General features: G+C 33.7%; 1 long non-coding RNA gene across 1 annotated transcript; it reads left to right on the top strand.

The window, feature by feature from the left end:
• The first annotated feature begins 2967 nt into the window (after window positions 1-2967).
• On the top strand, window positions 2968-4463 carry LOC113339064. The gene is made up of 2 exons (XR_003354946.1): window positions 2968-3142; window positions 4148-4463. It is a non-coding gene; the product is annotated as an uncharacterized LOC113339064 (long non-coding RNA).
• Window positions 4464-5781: the final 1318 nt, after the last annotated feature.

Raw genomic sequence — 5781 nt, 5'->3', positions numbered from 1 at the left:
AATGTGACGGGTATTAATAAAAATGTCGGGTCTAAGTCTTTTGTAGCTGGGAATTTTGAATTTCCACTATAATTTACTATTTACCAAATGATATAAGCATTTCGACTGGGAAATTTAGCTATTTCAGTTGGGAATTCCCTAGCCGTAAATCCAACTTCTTTTTCATTATTCTTTTTCTAGAACTATATACGTCCAGAAAAAACTTAACCATGGACAAATATGTACGGTTGGGATTAAAAATTTCCCAAACGCAAACCTATTTTATGGATGAGAATCACTATTTTTCTGGCGTAATAGCTAAATTACGGTTGAAAATATAAGAACTCCTGGATGTAAGCAGTTTCCAAAAACACGATTTTAAACTCTAACCGATCGAATCTCGCATTTTAACAAATCAAGAGCATAAATAAATGATGACTTTTTCAATTGTTATATTATAACAGTCATTTTTGAAGTATTAATTTATATTTCAACTCCTTTATTCACTAATTCTCCATTTTCTATTCGAGAAAGATTCTATTTGAAAATCGATAATCCATCAAAGAAAGAAAAAAAGCTCGAGATGAAGGGTGACATAGAAGAACATGAGAGGAAATAAAAGAGAGGGGTTTATTTTTTTTCTTTTTTGTTTTTGAATTAGATTTAGGATAGTTATATGAGAAGCGTACTTTTGATTTTTTACTATGTTCCCATATCCATATTAAGTATTTTTCAATCCCATGTTTTCGTATCCATATCAAGTATATTTCAATCCTACCAAGTGCCAAAAACCTATCTTTGCAGCTTGAACAGCAGGATTCAAAATTATGAGTCGCCCCACGTATACAAAAAGAACAAATCATGGATCTCTTTTTAAGACAACAATCAAAACGGCCCGGGTCATATCCTAGTTTTGTTTTAAAAAAAAATGTGAATCGTTTTATTATAACTAATTTGCAACATTTGTTTTATCATCTGTATTAAACTAAAATCATATTTCAATTTAAAGGAGAATGTCTTAGATCTATTCTAAATCCTAGTTTGATTTTTCATTTTTACTGAAGTTTCGAAAGTTCATCATCATAATCTTTCTTATGGTAGTAATAATTGAAGATTATCATATAACAACCTTTATATTTATCAGAGATATTATTAAATTAACATTGTTTTATCTTTTAACTCATTTATATATATACAAAGATTATGATGTTGGTGAAGTTGATTAATATGTCATGAAAACTATGATTTATGATGGAGTCGATAAGCGGAAAAAAAAAAGCTTCCTATCTAAATGGTCGAAGTTGAAGAATAGTAGGTACTTACTAGTTACTAGTACCAGTGAATGAATCCCCTGCTAAAATCAGAAGGGGACGCATGGTACTGCTGATATCTAGAATTATGTTTGCCTACTTTTATGTTTCATTTCTTAGGTACTCATCATTCATCAATGTCATCATTGTCTCATCTCATATGCCTGTTGTACATTTTTTACTTGAACCAAGTAAAATCAAATAGGACTCCAGATGTAATGGACATATTTTTTTTATTAATTCTATACAGATTGAGCTTATGACCATATCGAGAAATACAATTGACTAGCATATTATACTAGGAACAACTCAACTTGAGCTAATTTTGGTGCGCAATCTAGCTAATGGCCAGTTATCTGTGTCGTTTATGGGCACTGCCAATGCCAAATCCCAAATGGGTGGTGGTCCATGGAGTAAATTTGACATTTCACTGTATCTTTTGTTTAAGCAACGCAAACTAAGAGTATACTAAAAACTTAACCTTCCAAAATGGTCGGGAGCCATTTTGCAAGGTTGTTAATGGGTGCCAGGATTAGTGAGTGTGTACCAAATCAAGGCAAAACTTGTTTTGTCTTATATAAAAATTTGTTTTGTCTTATCTTGATTTTGGTACACCCCAATTTAATACCCATATTAGCAATCTTGCCATTTTGGCCGTTTGACTCGCTTAGACTTAACCATAATTGTCTAGTTTGTCTTTGCCCACTGGATTGCTGCATACTGCTTGGCCTTTCATATGACATGTTTTCCTATAGGGTTCAATTGCAAAGTAGATAGAAATTATAGACAGTGCAAAGCAACAATTCTTTTATCTTTACGGAAAATGGGTCATTTGTCCAAATATTTTTAAATCACGGTTCAAATGGACGAGTAAAAAATAGTTTGGGTGAAATGGCAAAAAAAAACAGTAAGGTTTCATCCTTGCTTAAATTTAAAAAATAGCAAGGATAAAACTGGATACATCTTGTGTAAATTAAAAATAAGCAAAAAATATTTGAAAATGGGCACGATGAAACTGGTTACATCCTGCCTATTTTTACATTTTTGTCCATTTAAACAGTATCAAAATCTAACTGCACATTTCACCCAGGAATTGTTGATTTTGGTCTTTTTAACCAATTTTGTGTTATCTTTATATGTTAGTAGTTTTATAGGGATGCGGGAAAACCGCACATCAACATTATGCAATTCAATTTAAAGATAAAAGGTGTGATTTGTTTAGTAGACTAATGGGTGAAAAACGCAAGATATTTGAAGGGGTACGGCACCTTCTTTTTTCATTGAGATCCCTACCCGAGCACAAAAAATCATTTCCACTTTCCACTAGCCAATTACCTAACTTAGATTTCTCGCGGCCGGTTCCTATCAACTCCATACCAGATGGGTATCACTTGGCTAAATTCATGAATTGTACTCAAATGATCAATTCGTTTTTTTGACTCTCATTTGTATCCTGCTAGCTTGGCTACCAAATTTGGAAATCACGCTGGCTTAAGTTTTCCACTTTTCTTTCACAAAATTAGTTAAAAATACCAAAACACAATTCCTGGATGAAACAGACTGGTAGGTTTTGATACTGTTTACGCGGACATGAATCAAAAAGATACCATTCAATTATCCATTTTGGATATTTTGGCCAGAATATAAAGTAAAATGTAATCCTGGATGACAAATATGCCCCTAAATAAACTTGCATAAAAATCTTCTTTTTATTATGTTTCGCCCGACGAGAAAGTGAGCTCCAATTTTGGCTTTTCAGATGCAATATGAAGAAAACGAGCTCCAATCTCTTGATCCAGTCGACGTACGACTTATTTTATTATCAGACTCTTTTCTTATGTTTGCTCAAATCGGTAAGTTTTATTTTAGAAGTTAGAACTATTTTGATACATAGTTTGATCCAATCAAAACAGATTTTTGTCCAATTTTAATTTTGTTTTCCTCCGATAAGATTTTGACACAGATTCTGATGCAATAATTCTCCGATTCATTATAATTTGATTTCTTTTTTTAATTTTGGGTTATGTTCGTGATTTTCTAGGGTTGTCTGAATCGAGTACCAAACTAAGATTAACCAGTAACATTTGCTTTGTTTTAGTGTAATTTGGTTTCGAATCATGTTCAGTATGATAACAATATGATTTTCAACTATTTATATGTTGTTTGTGGACTGTTTATTTTTCATGTGTAGTGAGGGGAGTAGTGAGGGTTGAGTGGTGGATGGTGATGACTGGTGTTGGTGGGGAGTGGTAGATGTTGTTGGTCGGTGGTGGGTGTGGTGAAGATGGTGGATTATGCTGGTGGTCAGTGTTTGGGTGACAGATCTAGCTAATTAATAATGAGATTATTATCTAATTTAGATTCATCTTATGCTGTGAGTGGTAAGGGTGGCGACTGCTGCTGGTAGTGGGGTGAGTCTTGAGTGGTAAGGATGGAGAGTCTTGAGTAGTACGTGTATGGTGTGTGGTGTGGGACGGCGAGGGAGGCAGATGCTGATAGGAATTGTGGATTGTGCTGGTTTGCGGGTGGTGAGTGTTGAAGGTGGTGGATTGTGCTTGCTGTGAGTGTTCTGATAAGTAATTAAACCTAGCTAAGAATGAGATTATTAGATTTATTATGCTTGCTGTGAGTTTGAATAGTAGCATAACTTTGTTGAGTGCGAATTTAGTAAATGCTTGATAATAAGAGCATTGTTTCTTACTCATCCGTCTACTTCTTTTCATAATCTGCAAATGTTAGAAATTATGATCAATTGTATAATGAAATGGTATGCAACATGATTTAATAGTCAACTTGCTTCCTTTGCATAAACAGCAATGTATGAATGGTCATGTGATTGGTTGTTGATGTAAATGCAGAATTGCTGCTCGCCTAATTCAGTGCCTCGACGGTATCATCTCTGGCTATGTTTCTCATCATCGGCGTTTGGTTACCTAGAAGAGAATGTGCAACAAAAATAGATCACTTACACTCACCCCACTGACAACCCAGTGGGATAATCTAGAAAACCACACTAAAATGAGAATGCTACTGCTACATTTGTAAAGGGCCAATGTCCGTCACATTTGGACGCATTTCATACAAATCTATCTTTGTCGCGTTATTTCTTTTGTAGGATTATTGGGTATTATAATCATTTGGCTTGATTATTTTTATGATTACAGATGTTCTTCATTGTTTATGGCTTGATGAAACCAGATTCTTACTTCGTATTTTGAAAATTAAATTAAAATTTTGGGTAGGATGAAAATGGATTCATCCCTCATATTCAGAAAAATAAATAGATTCACACTGCACACTCTTACAATTTTTTTTTTGTAAGAGTGTTACCAGATGATGCTACCAAGAAAATACATCAACGCATACATTAAGGTGAAAATTTTAGAACTACATTCGTTTTCAGAGCGAGATTTAGCAAAAATTTAGAACTAAACATATGCTTAGAATTGAGTTAATCAAATCAAATCAAATCTGCTTTGAAAACATGTCAATAGTCGAGTTTAACAAATCCGGTACCAACATCTAGTGGGCAACACAAGATGAAACCGTGTTTCATCCAAAGGCAACACATGATGAAACCAGAATCATTCAGTGGAAGCAGATGCTGGAACCGGAAAATGCATCGGAACGTGTACTAAGATGAGAAATATTCAACAGAAACTCAGTTGCATCTTTTATACTACTATGTAAACAAATTCATAAAATGCAAACTAGCATGTATACAGATTGATACATTAACAAGAACATTGACATATATACTTCACATTTATAAACTAATTTAAAAAAAAAATATGTATACAAGTGCATCAAAATTTTAACTAAGATGAAACCAATTTGCAATCAAATACGACCAAAAAGAAAATAAGGATTTGAAAACTTACCAATTTGAGCATGTTCTTCATTTCTCATCTCGTAAAATTGATTTACACAAAATCTGATTCTCTTGGTGTATGAATTTGAAAAATTGTAATTAAATTAGGGCATTCATAAAATCCACTGTGATGGTAGTGGTGTTAGCTTTGGTGTCAATGATATTGTTAGAGAACCATGATGATATGGATGCTTGTGGTGGTGGTGCATCTTTGTGGTGGTAGAGATGGTGCCGTCGGTGGTGGTGGTTAAGAATTAAAGATGATGTTATCGTTGGTGATTTTGGTGTTTGTGGTGGTGGAATGGTGTTGCGGTGGAGGAAGATTGTATTTCTGATGGTTGGGGAAAATATGTCGACAGTGGGGAAGAAATTCAATGTTTCTGAAAAGAGAAGTCTGAACGGTGGAGCCTTTCTTTCTTTTTTTCGTTTTGGAAGAAGATGAAACTTTGATGGGTATAATTGTTTGTTTCTATAAATTATATATCTTGTCCAGGTGACCCAGATGGAATGTTTACCTGTTCATTTGATCCAGAAAAAGTATCCTTTTGACTAAATAACCCATTTTCTGTTTTCTTTTTTACAAAGAACAAAATTATCTTCTTATTACAGTCTAACTTTTTA

This window comes from Papaver somniferum, unplaced genomic scaffold, assembly GCF_003573695.1.
Source record: "Papaver somniferum cultivar HN1 unplaced genomic scaffold, ASM357369v1 unplaced-scaffold_19, whole genome shotgun sequence".
Taxonomy (NCBI): domain Eukaryota; kingdom Viridiplantae; phylum Streptophyta; class Magnoliopsida; order Ranunculales; family Papaveraceae; genus Papaver; species Papaver somniferum.
The sequence above is the reverse complement of the archived record's forward strand: the minus strand, read 5'-3'. Positions and strand labels throughout refer to the sequence as shown.